General features: G+C 31.7%; 1 long non-coding RNA gene across 1 annotated transcript; it reads left to right on the forward strand.

The window, feature by feature from the left end:
* The first annotated feature begins 3,406 nt into the window (after window positions 1-3,406).
* LOC140692608 (uncharacterized) lies at window positions 3,407-4,539 on the forward strand. Its single transcript, XR_012068169.1, has 2 exons — window positions 3,407-3,678; window positions 4,457-4,539. It is a non-coding gene; the product is annotated as an uncharacterized lncRNA (long non-coding RNA).
* The last annotated feature ends 15,575 nt before the right edge of the window (window positions 4,540-20,114 follow it).

Raw genomic sequence — 20,114 nt, forward strand, 5'->3', positions numbered from 1 at the left:
CTTTGTTGTAAAGCCTATTTTGTGTGAAGTCAGTACTGCTAGTCCTGCCTTCTTGTCATGGCCATTTGCATGGAATATATTTTTCCATCTTCTGACTTTGAATTGATGTGTGTTCCTCTTTCTAAATTGGGTCTCTTGTATGCTTCATAATGTAGGGTCCTGTTATATTATCCAATCTGGCAATATATATCTTTTGATTGAAGCACTAATTCCAATATCATTTGTAAAAATTATTGATAAACTGGTGTTTATTTCCATTTTGAACTTCATTTTCCAGTTGATTTGGTATTTCCTTTATGTTCATTTCTTTATCTTTCTGTGGCTTTATAAGTTTTCTTTTATTATCTTGGTTTTTTTCTGGCTTTGTGACTTCATTGTAAGATTTTGACTTATGGTTACCCTGTTTTGTATGTATATTGACCCATTACTATATCTGTTTATATTAACTGAAATGAATACAAACTCAAACGCATCATACAGAGAACAGAAACAAGAAGAAAATACTCTGTTTTGTCCTGTTTCATGCTCTGACACATAAAAATTTTGATGTCCTTTTTTACATCATATTTATACTGCTGTAAGTCATTATATCTATTGCCTTTCTAATTATGCCTTTCTCCTTTCTATAGCATCCTGCTTCTTTATTTTTAGAGTAGATGTTTCATTATTTCTTTTTCTGTTACCGAATAGTTTTAGTATTTGCTTTTGTGGAGATTATTTAACTCTCCTTCTATTCTAATGGATACCTTGCTTGATATGTTATATTAGATATCAGATTTCTTTCATTCTGGACTTTGAATTTGTCTTGCCACTGCCTTCTGCCTGTTGTATTTGTGTGGGAAACATTTTTCAAAATATAATGTATATAATTATATGTATGTAAAGAATAAGTTCAAATGAAGTAAACAAATTAGGAGAAAACCTATACGTTAAAAAACAGAAAACATTGATGAAGGAAATTAAAATTGATCCAAAGAAATGAAAAGATCTCTTATGTTAATGATGTGAAACAATGTGGTTGAAACAACCATACTTCCCAAATGAATCTACATTTAGTATGATTCATGTCAAAATACCCATGAGATTTTTCCATTAAATAGAAGAAATAATTTCAAAATTTATATGTAACCACAAAGATCTTCAGTTGCCAAAATAATCTTGAAAAAGAATTTAAATATAGTAGTGTAAAGTTCTCTGATGTTAAACAGTCCTACAAAGCTTTAGTAACTTAAACTACATGATACTCGCTCAAAAACTGACACCAATCAAAAGAAGAGAATAGAGTAACCAGATATATTCCCTCACACCTATGATCAATTAACCCATGAAAACGGAAGCAAGAGAATGAAATGAAGAAATGAGATTCTCCTCAATAAGTAGTGCTGGGCAGATTGAACAAGTGAAAGATAGATTAGAGTATTTCCTCACATTGTATACAATCAGTAAGCACAGAATTCCTTTCATTTATTAAGTTTACTTATATTCCTTGCACCTGTAATTTATAGATCTATGTTTAGAACTGTTGTTTCACTTATCAAATATATTCCTATTTTATTCTTTTTGGTATAAATTTACACACAATTGTTTTCCTAATTTCTCTTTCTGATAATGTTCTGTTCCTATATAAAAATGCAATTGATATTTGTTTATTGATTTTGTATTCTGCAAGTTTACTAAGTTTGTTCATTATTTCTAACAGTCACTGGAGGAGTGTATGGAGGTTTCTATCTATGTATATTTAAGTCATCTGTAAAAATTTTACTGCTTGTTTACCAGTTGAATGCCTTTTATATTTTTTCTTGACTAGTTATTCTTGCTAGAACTTCTAGTAGTGTAATTTAGGACTTGTGAAATTGAGGTACTTTTCTTATTACTGGACCAGAGGAAAAATTTCCTGTATGTTAATATTGAACTTGAAGATAGTCATGAGTTTTTAATATATGGCTTTTATTATGTCTTGTCATATTCTATCTAGAGCGAATTTGTTAAGAATTTTTTTAAAAGTTAAGATCAGATCTGTTAATAATTTTCCTACATATTTTGAGATTGTTATTTTCCAATTATTTGTTATTTAACAGATGGTATCACATTTATTGATTTGTGTATGTTAAATAAAATTTATGAATCAGGATTAAGTCCAACTTAACTATACTTTATAATACTTATAATATGCCATGAATTCAACTTGCTAATATTTACACAGAATGGAATATACAAATACTGAAGGAAAAATTTACATTGTAGATTGAGTGAATATTTATTTATTTCAAAATTTTATCTCTCATTTTGAATTTGGCTTATGTTTAATGAAATTTATGTCTAAATAAAGAATACAAATTTTGGTAGAGCTGGATTTACTACAGTTTAGTGATACAAAACCTAGCTTTTATTAACAATTAGTGTACAAAACACTTGCCTTAAAATGCCGCATTATGCTAACAATGCCAACTGTTTCAGGTCTGAGAAACATATTGCTTCCTATAATGCATTACCTGGTCTTTTCCACCGAAACCCACATATACTGTTATTTCTTTGTTTTTGATTGTTTGTTTTCCCCTTAATGAAGGCACTGTTTATTGAACCCAGGATCTTGTTTATAAGTGTATTTATCAACCTCATTTTGGAACACTTAACAGAAGCCCCAAGAGTATGGATTATAAAGATGACAAGAAAATTTATTCCTTCTAGGACTGAAAAACTTCTGAGTGAAAGAATGGCAAAAGGTGATAATTCATGAATTACAAACAAAATAAATATGTTATTTGTTTTACTTATAGCACTGAATTACAATTTAAAACAAAAATTACCCCCTTAGGGATTTCTCAAGTTTGATTGATTACTTTAATCTATTTTTATTTCATAAATATTTGCCATTTATTAATAAACATACCAAATACACTGATAATTATTCTGCTCATGTTTTGAATATAGAGCTACTTATTGTAAAGTAAACAGATAAATAACTACTTCCATTTCCAAATAAAATTGTTTCACTTTAATTACAAATTATAATGTAATAGGTATAAATTTTCTGTACAGGCTTAACACAAATTTCACTTTAAATTCCATAACTTTAAAATTATTTTATATATTTTGTGCATTATTTATACTCTGTTCATAAATCTGTTATAAATTTGTGTACAAAAGTATGGAGATTGGTTTTATTTCATAGACCCAAAAAATTAAATTATTTAAAAAGATTTTGTGGGGATAATATTTGCAGATCACACTATAAAAATAAGTATCCTATATGTTTCATTTTAACTGGATGAATGAGAAATAAACACTGGCTTAATGTTACACTTGGGTTGCTAGGAGACCAGTCGTTTTGTGATGTCGCATCTTCTCAAGTTGAGAACCATTGTGATGGCCTAGCAGTTTATCTGTGCAGGCCTGCCAGAACAGCATTTGTAGCTGCAGTGCTCAAAAACATGCAGATTAGAAAAGTAGCAGTAGAAAAAGTTATTTGAGATGACACCTGTTTCTTCAGAAATTCAAGATGTGTCTCATAAAGACGGACCAACTGGTTCAGGAAACTCTGGTAGATCTCTATTGTGTGATCAAACAATCTCTGGGGACTTGTCTTGAAGTCTATGTTTGAAGAAAATGCTTTTCAGACTTTGTCTGAAGAATCCTTGATAAAAAGACCATGTTACATACATTGTGTCTCAGAATCAGGTGAAGATAATGATTTTCGTTCTCTGACATTTCCAGGAAAACTCTGGAAAATGGCTGGGAGTGACCAATTTAAATCCATCTGGTGGGGTTATACTGGATCTTCCATAGTGATTGGTGAAGCTGTCTTTAAGAAGGAAGTGTTGGAACGATAGGCCCCTTTCAGATTATTTGAAACTGGAAGTATGAAAAGTTTACTTAGACAGCTTAACATTTATGGGTTTAGTAAATTGCGGCAGAATTTGCAAAAATCTTCTTGTCCAGCTGACTTTCTGGCAGAAGAGAAAGAAGTCTCTGTTTTAAGCAAGGAATTCAGTAATTGTAGTTATGACTTGGTAACGTATATATAAAATTTTATTTTGTATATCAAAATATGGTAATATAAATGTAAAGCAAGATTTTGAAATTCTATAAAACTACAAAGGCTGAAATTCTTTATTTTTTCTAAAAATTAAGACAGTGCCTTAACTATTCAAGATTATGCAAAACGTTCCTAGCAACTATGAATCTTAAAAGAAATCTAAATGAAGGTATTAAAGCTTTTTTTTAAAAAGTTGCTTTCACCGTTGCTGCAAATGCTAACTTCTTAAATTTGATGACTATTCTATTTAAATGTGTATATTCCAAATATGGAATTTCAAAATATAGTCAGCATTGTACACATTTTTATGATAATATCATTGCATAGTAAACGTGAAATCTGAGATTTCATAGGTTAGGCTTAATATAGTCTTGTGTTTTGTTTTAAAATATTACTAAAATTTTTCTCCTTTGGTTTTAGCTACAGTTCTGCCATAATCGAAATCTTAAACGAGGTTGTCCCCAGGTTTTAGTGAGAATAAAAAGAAGAGTTGTGAATAAAAATGGCTCTCTGGTATTTTCATTGGCTTAAGATTTCAAAAAGAAGCACTTTAAAGCAGAGGGTAATGTGCATAACCATAATTCTGGTTTTGTGGCTGACACTAGTGTAGAAAGTTCATTTTTACTTTCTGCAAATTTAAACATGCCTCTAATAAGAAAGCCGTCTACTAGCCACGTACTTGGTGATACAACTAACCTGATCAGAGGTGATTTTTCTCCTCCATCATCAATGTCATTTAGACCACCAGAACAATATTGCAGTGGATCAACGTGCTATTTTAAATCAGTTGACCACTGTCCACGGGCACTCTCAAAGCAGCTACAATGAAGCAAATGGCTGTGGTGTGAACTTCATTACAACTACAACTTCTAGTTCTCAGTAAAGCATCTTGTCTCCCATACAGAGCAATTATTTTGGACTAATGGTGGAGCCTTCTACTTTTCCAAAAAGATATCACAACATATCTGCCAATGAAGGTCTTTTCCTAAACTTCAACTGGGAGTACCCCACGGTTTCCAGTGCCAGTGATAGCTGATACATCAGCTACCTCTCTTTCAAGGCCAACTTATCAGCCAACCTCAGTTTATGAATGTCATGCTAATTACAACTGATCTAACAGATGACTACCAGATTATGCAGGATAACAAAGATTAATATTGATTTGGCATATGTCGACAAATATCTGCAATTTTCTTATTTGAACAACAAACATAGATGTGTACCTGTATTTTCCTTATTTTTTTTAAAATAGAGTAAAGAGTTATACTGGAGACTAAGATAACATTTAAAGAAAAAAAGAGATATTTGATTGATATGATCATTTGATGGAACAATGTGGGTATAATTTTAAATAATTTCTTGGAAGGAAGAATAGAAAATGGAAGAATTTGGAAAAAGAATATAACATGGAGAGAGGTAAAAGTACTAAGTGATTTCTGGTTCATCCTGGAAAGTATTAAAAGTGTTAAGTCAGGGTAGTTTGGAACGGATGATAAATGCAGGAACCGGCCCAGGGATCATGGTCTCTTTTATGTGATTCTTGGAATCATAAAGGTCACATGATGCAGTCTCGGATGGCACAATCAGAATGTGGTAGAATTTAAGAAGTAATTTTATCTATGGTCTTCTTTGTGCTGTTCTCAAAGCATTCCAATTGATGCTTTTTTCCTGTCCTGAAGAATCTATGCTCTATTTTATAGTCAATAATTTATGTTGCTTTTATGTTCCAGCCAAAGGCAAGCTTACATCCTCAGGGTGGCAGTTAATGCCTTTCCAACTCTAAGCACACAAACTAAACATAATTTAGTCATTCCTTTATAGATCTGGCATCTGACTACCTTAGCATTTCTTTATGTTTCACTATTTCTGGAGATACATCGATTGAAATACTTGTCAAGAGAGTTAGCTCCAAACTCACAACTTTTGCTCCAGCTAATCCTTGGAGTTAGGATGTACTCCTTTTACCTACTAAGATTTTCCCAGTCCCAGCACAAAAACCACCTCCTCCAGATGTTTTCTGTCTATCCCCCTTTCCTTGTCTAACTTGGATAATAACACAGTAAACAAAGCACATGCCACAGGATGAGTTTTAGTATTTAGTGAATGAAAAATACATGTTGAATTTAAGCAAAATCTACTTTCCTGAAACAACAAAACTCTCATAGTTTTCAAACTATTTCGTTATGGTCTATACACTTCACCAAAAACTAGCTGTTTTCATAGCACAAGGACTATTCATTCAAGACAGTAAGTTGAGGTAGGTACAAGAGGTAAAGTTTTATTTTCCTTTTAATTCATGCCTCCAGAGGCCTAAAGCATTCCATTCTCATTTGCTGGATTTTTTTCCTGTCTCTTCATCACCCACCCACACAAAAGCGCTGATTCTCTTCCCCTTACCAATAAGTATACTGCCTTCTAATTAATTTACTTCTTAGAATCAGAGCATTGTCCAGAAGAGACCGTGTCATTGCAAACATTTAATGCAGGAATATACACCCCACATAAATTGTGTCCTTTCTAACCTTCACACAGGAAGTACCTAAGTGGTACTAGACCCTTGGTTGGGGTGGTCGCATTCAGTAACCAAATTGCAATCTAAAATGTGTGGACTAGAACAAGGTGAGGGTGGTAGAATTAAAAATTTGTCCAACTGCAAGAATACCAAATGTATACAGATTTTAGGAAATATAAAATATTCATGGAAGACTTTGATTATTTCCCATTAATTTAAAATAAAAGGTGAAGCATTTTCAGAATGTGAAATACCCTGAAATGCTGGAAAATTGTTGGCAAGGTCAGGGAGCCTAAGGCTTCTGCTCACAATCATGCAGAAAGTGTCAGCTGATAAGACTGGAATGGCAACATTGAGTCCTGAAAATGTGTCACCATATGTGAATAAGCCTTTGATAATCTGGAGAATGGGCAAATGAGCCAGGGTAAGCTCTAGCAACATCTCACCAATATGACATCTACCAAGAGAAGAAAAGAGCCCATTTGCAGCAGGAGATCTGTGTCTGGACAGCAGTGGTTTCTCCTGAAATGAAACATCAAGCTTTTAAGTTTGTCAGCTGAACTATGATGGTGATTATTTTGTTGCTTACATTAGCAGTCTGGGGTTCAGATTGTCTGGTTCAGCAGGTAGTTTCCAGCTCTATTATCACACAGTGGGTCTTAATGTTATCATCATGACAAGTTTCTATACTGGTAAGTCAAAAGCTACACTTTAATTTCAAAATTAGAAATCCTAAAGAAGAATATTGTTTGTCCATCTGTAGTTTTCTACCTGGGAAAATCTAGACTATTGGCAAAAGTACAAAAGTTGACTGGTGTTTGAAAACTATACTCTGATCTCTGCCCACTGAATTCTTCATACTAAATACTACAAATATTTGTACCACTGTGTGTGTGTGTGATGATGGATTGTTAAGCTGTAACTAAGTTTGTCTTAGTTGAGTCATCAGTGAATTATTCCTCTGCATCTGGCAGAATCTCTGTGAATTAAGAATTTCATTGATCCACCAGATTTTCTCCTGATCAGAGAGAGGTAGATTATCTTTCTCCCAGTATACTATTTGTTACATGTTTATTGAATCCCAAGCTAATGCTAGGGCCAAGCCACTGAACCCTTGAATTGGACAGAGGCATATACAAACTCCAGTCCCCAGAGCCCAGCACAGGACTGTGTCCCCCTTTTAATTTAAGCTTATATCAAATTTTTTTTTAATTCTCATTGTTGACACAACTTATTTTGTCTTTGAACACCCCTTGAATAATTTATAGAGACTGAACCGCTGATTTATTCCCTTTAAGCTACAAATTGCAATAACCTTTCTTTCCTTGGACTACCTGGATTAGAGTGAGTGTAGTCATCATTTTGAAAGCAGTCCTCAGTACTGAAAATGCAGAACCTTTACATTCTTTGCCCAGCGCTTGAGCGATAATGTATGTTGTGGATCTCAGTTATTATCCTCACATCCCATAATGCAACCATGAGAAAACAGCACATTGTTATCCAAAATCAAGTTTTTGTCAGTATTGCATTCCCATTGAAAAACAGTTAAGAATTGTAGGAGTTCTGAGATTTTAACATTCTGAGATTTTTAGCAACCTAGCATGTTCATTTCTTACAGATGCTCTTCTGGAAATGAGACTTTCGGTCTGAGACAGTGAACTTTATCACTCACAGTAAGAGCAGTCAGTTTTAAATTTGTATCCATTCCCTAATCTCAGATGAATACACGAAATGAAATGTTGTTGCCTACAGAAGCAGTGGGCTGTTAACATGAAGAAAGTTTAAGGCATGGCAAAACACTAATTTTATTGGTATCCTTATGTATAATTTATTAGAATCACTTATTTATTAGTATCTTTACCTAGGATAAGTATATCATTACTAAAGTTTACTTGATGCAAAAAGAATCATGAGAAATGACATGGGAAAAAGTGACAATTGACTTTCCTTTTTTTCTTCCACTTTTATTGAGATATAAATTGCTTAAAACATTGTGTAAGTTTAGGTGCACAGGATAGTGATTTGATTTACAAGTATCATGAAATAAATATCATAGCAACTTTAGGGAGAATTCATTATCTCATATAGATAAAATTGTAAAGTAATACAATGTGTCTTTTGGTTGTGATGAGAAACATTATGGTCTACTCTCTTAACAACATTGATATAGAACATAAAGCAGTATTAATTTTAATTTTCATGTTATTACGGCGCATCCCTAGAACACGATTATTTTACGGCTGGATGTTTATAGCTTTTGAGTACATTAATCAAATCCTCCTTTCCCAAACCCTGCCTCTGTTAAATACAAATCTAATTTTTTTCTATGTGTATGTTTGTTTGTTTTTGAAGTGTATTTTAATCTAAAACACTGTGTTAGTTTCTCTTACACAACATACTCTTTGCTGTTTTTAATATAATTCAAACAGATCACCAGAATATATCTAGATATGTTATGTTGCTATTTAAAATATTCAATAGTTATTGGCTATTTCCCATATAGTACATTTCTTGTCCCTGACTCATTTAATTTGCAACTGGAATATTTTCTTTCTTAATTTCCTCAAATTTTCTTTTCCACACCCCATTTCCCTCCTTCTTGTGAACAACCTCTTTCTTTCTATATCTATAATTCCTTTTCTGTGTTGTTATGTTCATTTGTTATAAATTCCAAATATGAGTAAAATCATTCACCATTTGTCATTCAATTTCTGACTTAATTCACTTAGCATATTATCCTCTTGGTCAACCCATTTGTTGCAAATGGCAAGAACTTATTTTTACAGCTGAGTAATAACCCATTGTATTTTTATGTGTGTGTGCATATATATATATATATATATATATATATATATATATATAAATATGTGTGTGTGTGTATATATATATATAAATTAATCTGTACTTAAGATGGGTAGATATATATAGTATAAACACACATCTTCTTTATCCATCATCTATTGATGAGCAATTAATTTGCTTCTATATCCTGTCTATTGAGGATAATGCTGCAGTGAATATAGGGTTGAATTTATCTTTTCTAATTCGTGTTTTATTTTCTTGGAATAAGTATCCTGATATGTATATTTTGGATTATATTTCATTATTACTTTTTATTTAAAGCTCCATGTTGTTTTCCACAGTGGCATCACATATTTACATTCACACCAGCAGTGTATCAGGGTTGTTTCTCTTACATCCTAACCAACAGTTAAGTTTGTTATCTTTTTGATAATAGTCATTCTGCCAGGAGCAACATAAAATCTCACTGTGTTTTGGACTTGCATTTTTCTGATGTTTAGTGATGTTGAGTAGTTTCATGTGCCCGGTGGTTACCTTTCGCCCACTGTATATTCATTTTTTGTAATGGGCTTAATGACCATAATTGTCTGATTTCATTTTCAGGCATTCTGTTGTGTTCCATTATTCTGTATGTTCTGTGCCACTACCATATTCGTTTTAATACTGCAGCTTTGTATTATAGTTTAAAATCAGGGACAGTGATACATCTTCTTTGTTTTTGTTAAAGTTGTTTCTCTTTTTAGTTTGTTTCTTTTCTTTCCTTTTTTTTAAGTGATTTCATCTCTTTTGGGTTTACATGTAAATTTTAGAATTATTTTTTGTAAGTTTCTGAAAATGCCCTTGGTATTTTGATAGGCACTGAATTTAATTTGTGTATTTCCATGGCTTATTCTGTCATTTAAACAGTATTATTTCCTCATCTACGAACAAAGTATTTTCTTTCATCTGTTTGCATTATCTTCAATTTCTGTTATAAATATTTTATAGATTTCTGAGTACAGGTCTTTTACCTCCTTGGTTGGATACATTTCTTGATTTTTTTTTTTGTAATGCAGTTGTAAATGTGATAGTTCCCTCACTTTCTCTATCTGTTAGCTTGTTGTTAGTGTGTAGAAATGCAAGATTTCTGTATGTTAAATTTACATACGGAAAGTTTACCAAATGCAATGATAAGCCCTAGTTGTTTTGTGGCATCTTCTTTAAGATTTCTGTTTAAAGTATGTAATCTGCAAACAGACACTTTTGCTCCTATTCCTAATTAGCTATATTTTATTTACTTTTATTTTGGATAGCTATGGCTAGAATTTCCATACTATACTGAATTAAAGTGGTAAGAGTGTGCATTCTTGTCTTCTTCCTGCTTTTATTGGAGATGCTTTCAGCTTTTAATCAGTGAGTGTCATGTTAGCGGAGTTCTTGTCATATATGACCTTAACTGTGTTGAGGTGTGTTTCCTCATGTCCACTTTGAGGAGGAATATATTCATAAATAGATACTGAATTTGTCAAAACATTTTATGACTCTATTTAGGTGACCATATAATTTTTATTCTTCAGATTGTTTGTGTGGTGTATCATACTCATTAATTTGTGGGTATTGAATCACTTTGCATCCCTGAAATAAATGGACTTAATCATAATGCATAATCCTCTTAATGTATTGTTTGATTTGCTAACAATTTAGTGGTGTTTTTGCATCTATGCTTACTAGTAGTATGTAACCTGTAATTTTTGGAGATATTTGTTCCAGTTCTAGCAGAAGTGTGATACAGAAATGTGGGATAAAAAGCCTCCCATCCTCTCGAAATTTTTGGAATACGCTGAGAAGTATAGTTAATAGCTCTTCTCTAAATGTTTATCAGAAATCATCTGTGAAGCTGTCTAGGCCTGGAATTTTGTTTCTACAGAGATTTTTTTAAATACTTATTCAATTTCATTAGTGATAAACTGTTCATGTTTTCTTTCTCATTCCATTCTGGAGATTAAGTCTTTCTAAGAAATGGTCCGTTTATTCTAGGGTTTCCATTTTATTGGCATATAATATGTTGTATCATCATATGATGTTTTCTATTTCTTTGATATAAGTTGTAATTTCTCATTAATTTCTGAGCTTATTAATCTGTAACTCTCTTTTATGCTCATGTGTCTGGTTAAAGTTTATCAACATTATTTATGTTTCAAAAGCCATTATTTAGATTGATTAAATGTTTATATTTTTAATCATTATTTTATTTAATTATATTCTGTCCTTTCAGCTGACTTTCCTTCTACTAACAAGTTTCTTTTTATTATATTGATATGTCTTTTGGTGGTAAGAATATGTTATAAGAGAGAGATGTTTCTTATTTATATAAGTGGGATTATTTTGCTATAAACATCCCTATTAATACTGTTTTTTTTATACCCCATGGATTTTGTTTTTGCTGTCATTTATCTTTATATATTTTTTATTTGATTTCTACAACAATCCAGTTGTTGTTAATAATGTTTGTTTTACCCTCCACACTTTAGTATTTTTCTCAGGTTTTTTCTTTTTATAAATTTCTATTTTCACAGAATCCATAAGTTTCTTCACAAAGCAAGGAGAAAAATAATAAAATTTGAACATATATCTGAAAGTCCCAAATTTTCTAAAATTATTTTGAAAAATGAATGAAGCTGTAGGTATTACCCTCCCTGAGTTTAGAACATACTACAAAGTTACAGTAATCAATTCATCAAAATATGGCACTTATAGAAACACAGAGATCAATGGAACAAAATAAAGAGTCTGAAAATAAACCCACACACTATGATCAGTTAGTCTATAATGAAGGAGACAAGAGTATAAAATGGAAAAAAGGCAGTCTCTTCAAAAAGTAGTTCTGAGAAAACAGGACTGTACATGTAAAAGGAAGATGAAAAAGTACTTCCTTCCATAGTACAAAAAAATGAGATAAAAATGGATTAATTACCTAAATGTAAAGCATGAAAGTATAAAATATTTGACCAAGAACAGGAACAGAACTGACTTTGAGATAAATCATAGCAATCTTTATTTTTGATCTGTCTCCAAATTAAAAAAAAAAAGGAAAACTAACAATTACAGTTTTTAGTTTACTGAGGAAAAAATAGATGTATTCTGCGATAAAGGGATTATATTTCTTTTATAAGTGTGAAATGCAAAAACTTTTGCAGAGCAAAGGAAAACATCAACAAGACATATGATAACAGACAGAATAGAAGGAAAAATTTCAGACAATGAGAACAATAAGATGTTAAAATCCATAATATATAATAGCATATTAGACTCAATATTTAAAAATTAAAGACCTCAAATTAAAAACAGTTGAAGAATCTTCATGGAAACTTTTCAAAAATAGACATGTGGATGATTTTTAGACTGATATAAAGAAACATAACTTTGCTATTCATTAGGAAACCATAAATCAAAACCAGAATGAAATAATCTTACAGCAACCAAAATGGCTATTAACAAAATATCTACAAATGACAAATATTAATAAGAATGTCTATAAGAGGGAACCCAGGAACAATGATGGTGGAAATATAAATTGATGCATCCACTAGTGTAAAAGTGAGGACGGTGCACAGAAAACTAGAAAAAGAAGCATTATATTTTGCAGCAATTCCAGTTTTTGGTATAAATCTGAAAAAAATGTAAACATTAACTTAAAGGATATATTACCCCCAGTGTTCTTAACATCATCATTTATAGTAGTCAGGGGTAGAAGCACAACTCAACTGCCCATCAACAGATGATTGGCTGAAATAGATGTGAGATATAGATAACATAATAAATACTTCATCATTGTATAATAAAAATTAAAATTCTGCCATTTGGAACAATGTGACTGGACCCAGAGGGTGTTGCACATAGGAAAATAAGTCATACAGGGAAAAACACTCTACGTTGTAACTTAAATTAGGAAAATAAAGATATAAGTGAAACAATCATAAGAAAACAAAAAAAGAATCACATATATATGTGTAGTGTACCAAGTAGTGGTTTCCTGTGGGGAAAGGGTAGAAGGATGGAGAAGACAGAAATGTTGAAGCTACAATTAATAAATTAGAGAACCAAAAGTACTATATTTACAGCACAGAGAATTATTTTAATAATTTAATTGATTTTAAAGAGATTATAGGGATATATTTTAGTAAAATGTGCATGTAGGTGGGTAAAACATTGAAGAAAAGAACCCAGGAAATTCAAAATATTTTGTAGTACTATGATATTAAGGGAAGTGATTTGTTCACTTTCTTTAGTGTTCTTATAATTTCCTAATTAGAATTTAAGCTTTTAGTTGTAAAACTATATAATTTCAAATGTGACACTAGTTGAAACTATTTTTGTCTCTCCCCTTACATCTACAGTCAGTAAAACGTTCACATCTGAACAAAAATAACTTCAACACAAAACAATACTCCAGAACGCATGTGAACAGGTGAAGTTCGGTGGACTAAAACACACAAAGGAGGCTGAACTGAGGGAAGACCAGAGTTGGTGTCTGCAACCAAGGCCCCCTGAATAGGATATCTGAGTCCATAAATTCAAAGAACCCAGTAGAAACAGGATCTCAGTGGATCACGCAGATTCGGCCTCCAAATGCACCAGTACTCATGGTCACAGTTAATTAGGAGGGAGCCACAATGGAGACAGAATTTCCATCCTTCGGACACTGAGCGATTCATGAAACTGTCCCTACTCTCCATTCACAGTGGTGGAGACAAGTTACCTTGCAACACTGGACATGGCAAAGGCACTTGCCTGATTCCAAATACCCACCTTTCTTTACACCTTTCCTCAATGTGTACACTGATTCTCAAGGGATATCAGATAAAAGGAAGGGTTCTCCTTCCCAGTGACAACAGTGGCATTAACTATCAGAGAATTCTAAGAAGTGACAATGAAAGCACATCTTTTATCCACACAGTAGCGTCAGGAAAGTGCTATTTTAAAATGTTATCAGAGGTAGCTCAGGTTAGTAAAACCAATAATTGTACAATATTGCAAGCTACCAGAAAACAAAAACAAGGACTCCAACTCCCAATCTGTTATTTAGTGTCATCAGAGCAATAATCTATCAAGATCAAGACCAATCACAGTAACTTTATAGGGCACGCTAACACAGATAGACACACACAGACACCGTCACAGACACAGACACAGAAGCACAAGCACACACACCTGCACACACACACACACACACACACAATGTCAACCCTGCAGGAAACAAAGTTAAAGTAATTGTCTATTGCCATATAATCAATAGAGAATCCAAATAGCTGTCATACAGAATCTCAATACAACAAACAAAACTGAGAAAGCAGTTTAGTGAGCTCAGGAATAAATGAAATGATGAAAAGAAATACATTACCAAAGAGACTGAAAATATAAAATAATCAAACATTATTGGAGGACCTGGAGAACTTAATAAATGAGATGAAGGATGCAACAGAAAGCATTCGAGGTAGAATGTCTTTGTGGAAGAGAGATTAGCAAACTCACCAATGAAAAACTAGAAATGATAGGAGAGGGCAGAGATTCAAGATATTTAAAAGTGGGGAAATTCTACAGTAGCCATTGTCTTCCTCAGGAAGTGCACATTAGTGTGGAATCCTGGAGGGGGTAGAAAGTTAGAAGGCAGCTGATGGTTTATTAAAAGAAGTAAAATTGATAACTTCCCGAACCTGTGCAAGGAACTGATATACAAGTCCATGAACCAACAAAACACCAATAACTTTAAGACAAATGGACCTCCTTCAAGATACGTCATATGCAAATTGACAAGACAATGTCAGAGTGAAATTTTAAAGGCAGCCAAAAAAAGTTATGATAATCTACTAAGGAACCCCCATTAGGCTATCAGCAGATTTCTGAGCAAAAAACATACGCCAAGCGTAAATAAGATTGTATTTTCAAACTACTGGAATAAGAAATCACTCACCCAATAATACTTACACTGTTATCACTTACATATAAAGTGAAAGTAAAGACTTTAACTAACAAACCTGAATGAGATGATAAAGCAAAACCGAGACACCTTATAAGAGGTGTAGAATAGAAGTCTTCTAAGAAATATAAAATGGCAAAAATATGCAAAACATTGACCAAATGCTAAGGAGAGACCACGAGAAACTTTCAACACTTTCTTTGGGTATGTTCTTAAATGCTACTATACTATATGGATTAAAGAGTGAAAAAGAGGTAATCAGGGGCAATAAATATAGATACTTCAAACTGGTAGCATGTTCACAAGAGTAAAAGAAATAATTTGAAACAGTAGTCATAAAAATTAAAGTGTAAAATAAAACAATATTAAAGGAAGATGCTATCAGCGGAAAAAGGACTAAATTATACAGGATATGTTTTATTTTTATTTGAATTACAGTAGATGTAAAATATTGTGTAGTTTCAGATGTACAGTGTGGTGATCCCAACCACTTTGTAGATTATATTGCACTATGAATTATTACAGTAATTGTAACTTACAATTATTTTAAGCTATTGTATATAATTCCATATTCTATACAGATTATCCTTCTTGCTTCTCTATTAATGTATACTTCTTTGTATCTGTCAATGTCCTACCATTGAATTCTCTTTCCCTTCCACTTTGGTAAACATAAAATTTTTCCCATATCTTTGAGTCTGCTTAAGTCTTGTCTATCTAATCTCTTTACCACTCGATCATGTCTCTATCTATCTATCTATCTATCCATCTATCTATCTATCTATCTATCTATCTATCTATCATGTACGTATGTATCTATACTTCTATTTTTCTGTCATCTGTCAATAGATAGCTATACAAAGATGTACACAGATATTTGTTATACTTTAGACTCCACGTATAAATTAAAATATATAGTTTTGTCTTCGTCTAAGTTACTTCACTAAGCACAACATTTACTAAGTCCTCTCATGATGCTGAAATAGCTATGTGTTATAGTTTTTCATGGCTGAGAAATATTTATTGCATATTTACAGAAACATCATTTCTTCTTAAGTCCATAGTCTGCTGTGGACTCTTGGATTTCTTCCCTGTCTTGCATATTATAAACAGTACTGCTTTGAAAATTGGTTTTTCTAAATTTAGGGTGTTTTTTTCCCAGATATTTCCTAGGAGAGGTATTACTGGGTCATATGGTAGTTAACTTCTTAGTTTTTAAACAAATCTGAATACTGTTTACCTTAGAAGTTGTACCAATTTACATTACTACCAAGAGTATACAAGAGATTTCTTACCTCCACATCATCTCCAACACTTACTATTTGTAGACTTTTTGATAATAGCCGTTTGACCAGTGTGAAGTTATACCTCATTGTGGTTTGATTTGCAATTATGTAATAATTAGTAATGTTGTGAAATTTTATCACTTGCCTGTTACTCATCTGAATGTTTTCTTTGGAAAAATATTAACTCAGGTACTCTGCTCTTGTTTTTGATTGGGTTTTTGTTTTTCACCTTGAGTTATGTAACATAAATCAATGTTACATCTATTAACCTACATCTACTAACCCATGGTCACTTGCATTGTTTGCAAATATGTTCTCCAATTACACAGGCAGTGTTTTCATTTCATTGATAGTGTCCTTATCTGTGCAGAATTTTTCAAGATTCTTTAGGTCCCACTTGCTTACATTTGCTTTTATTTCTTTTGCCTTAGGAGACTGATACAAGAAAATATTCCTATGATGTATATACAAAAGTGTATCACCTATATTCCCATCTAGCACTTTTATAGTATCATAGTTTCTCCTTTTTCATTTATTATATTGTTTGTGTTCTCTCTCTTTTCTTGTTGGTGAGTCTGTCCAGAGATTTGTCAATTTTGTTTACTATTTCAAAAAAAGATTGATTGATTTTTCTATTTTTTAATCTCTATTTCAATTATTTCTTCCTTGATCTTTACTTTTTCCTTCTTTCTTTTGACTTTTGATTTTGTTTGTTCTTCTTTTCCTGATTTGTTTACATAGAACGTTTGATTATATATTTGAAATTGTTCTTCTAATTTGAGGATGGCCTTGCCACTATGAACTTCACTCTTAAGCCTGCTTTAACAGTATTCCATAGACTTTGTGTAGTGTATGTCATATCTCTCAAGATATTTTTTAATTTCTTCTTTTACTTCAGCACCTGACCCCCTTGTTTAAGTACCATGTTTTTTCATCTGGATTCTGTTATTTTTTCTCCCTGCTTTTCTGTGATTGTTTTCTAGTTTCATGGTATTATACTCAGAAAAGATGCTTAAATTAATTTTTATCTAATTAAATTTTTTGAGGCTTCTTGAGTGCCTGAGTATGTAATCTTTCATAGAAAATATTCCTTGTGAACAGGAAAAAAATGTATATTGAGTTTTGGGGAGAAGAACTGTTTTGAAAATATCAATCATCTCCAAATATTTTATTATGTATTTTAGTATCTTTGTCCCCTTATTAATTTTCTGTGTGAAAGGCCAGTCCAGTGATGATAATGGGGAGTTATAAACTCCTACATTGATTCTGTTCCCAGAGATTTCTCTATTTTATATATTAGTGTTTCTTTTATGTATTTAGGTGCTCCTATACAGAGTGCATATATCTTAATGATTATAATATCCCCATTTTGATTTGCTCCTTTAATCATTATATCATGTCCTTTTTTATCTTTCTCTATGGCCTTTTTTGTAAAGTCTCATTGTGTGAAGTCAGTACTGCTTGTCCTGTTTCTTGTCATGTGCATTTGCATGGAATATATTTTTCTACCTTCTGACTTTCAATTGATGTGTGTTCCTCTTACTATAGTGGGTCTCCTCTATGCTTCATAATGTAGGGTCTTGTTATATTATCCCATCTGACAATAAATATCTTTTGATTGAAGCACTAAGTCCATTAACATTTGTGATAATTATTGATAGACATGTTTATTTCCATACTGAACTTCATTCTCTAGTTGATTTGGTATTTTCTTTTTGTTCATTTGTTTTTGTTTTTGTGGCTTGATAAGTTTTCTTTTATAATCTTGGGTTCTTTTTGGCTTTGTGACTTCATTGTATGCTTTTGATTTATAGTTACCTTGTTTTGTATGCATATTGACTTGTAATATATTTGTTTAATTTAACTGATAAGAATACAAATACAAACCCATACAACAGAAAACAGAAACAAGAAGAAAACACTCTTTATTTTCCTGTTTCATTCTGTGACCCTTAAAAATTTTGATCTCTTCTTTTACAACACCATATTTATTCTGTTGTAAGTCATTATAGATATTGCCTATATAATTATGACGTCCTCTTTTGTATAGCATACTGCTTCTTTTTTATTTATAGTAGATCTTTCTTATTTCTTTTTCTCTTGCTAAATTCTTTAAGTATTTGCTTGTGTGGAAGTTATTTATCTCTCCTTCTTCTAAAAGATAGCCTTGCTTGATAAAGTATCTTAGATTACAGATTTCTTTCATTCAGGATTTTGAATCTGTCTTGCCACTACCTTCTGCCTGCTGTGTTTGTGTAGGAAACGAGGTTACAAATATTATGTATATAATAATATATATATGTAAAGAACACATATAAATGAAGTTAACAAATATGGTGAAAACCTATACGTTAAAAAACAGAAAACATTGATAAAGGAAATTAAAACAGATCCAAAGAAATGAAATGATCTCTTATGTTAATGATGTGAAACAATGTGTTTGAAACAACCATGCTACCCAAAGGAATCTACATTTTGTGTGATTCATGTGAAAATACCAATGAGATTTTTCCAATAAATTGAACAAATAATTTTAAAATTTATATGTAACCACAAAGATCTTGAGTTGCCAAAATAATCCTGAAAAAGTTTATTAAATCTAATGGTGTAAAATTCTCTGATGTTAAGCAGTCCTACAAAACTTTAGTAATTAAAACAAAATGATACTGGCTCAAAAACAGACACCAATCAATAGAAGAGAATCAAGCAACCAGATATAATCCCTCACACATATGATCAATTAACCCATGAAAAAGGAAGCAAGAGTATAAAATTAAGAAATGACATTCTCCTCAATAATTACTGATGGGGAGATTGAACATGTAAAAGATTGATTAGAATATTTCCTCACATTGTATACAATCCATGAGCACACAATATCTTTCTATTTATTTTGTTTACTTATATTTCTTGCACCTGTAATATATAGATCTTTGTTTAGAACTTTTATTTCACTTATCAAATTTATTCCTATTTTATTCTTTTTGGTATTAATTTACACACAATAGTTTTCCTAATTTCTATTTCTGATAATGTTTTGTTACTATACAAATATGCAATGAATATTTGTATATTGATTTTGTATTCTGCAAGTTTACTAAGTTTGTTCATTATTTCTAACAGTCACTAGAGGAGTCTACGGAGTTTTCTATGTATGCATAATTATGTCATCTGTAAAAACTTCACTCTTTTATTACAAGTTGAGTTAATTTTATATTTTTTCTTGACTAGCAAGTCTTCCGAGGACTTCTAGTAGTGTAATTTAGGACTTGTGAAAATGAGCTACTTTTTCTTATTACTGGACCAGAGGAAAAGTTTCCTGTATGGTAACATTGAATTTGATTTAAGTCATGGGTATTTCATGTATGGCTTTTATTATGCTTTGTTACATTCTATCTAAATCGAATTAAATAATATTTTTATAAAAATTTAAAGATCAGATCTGTCAATAATTTTCCTATATATTTGGTGATTGTTATATTTGAATTCTTTTTTTTTAAAAGGATAGTATCACATATGTAA

The sequence above is a fragment of the Vicugna pacos genome, unplaced genomic scaffold (assembly GCF_048564905.1).
Source record: "Vicugna pacos unplaced genomic scaffold, VicPac4 scaffold_14, whole genome shotgun sequence".
Lineage (NCBI taxonomy): Eukaryota > Metazoa > Chordata > Mammalia > Artiodactyla > Camelidae > Vicugna > Vicugna pacos.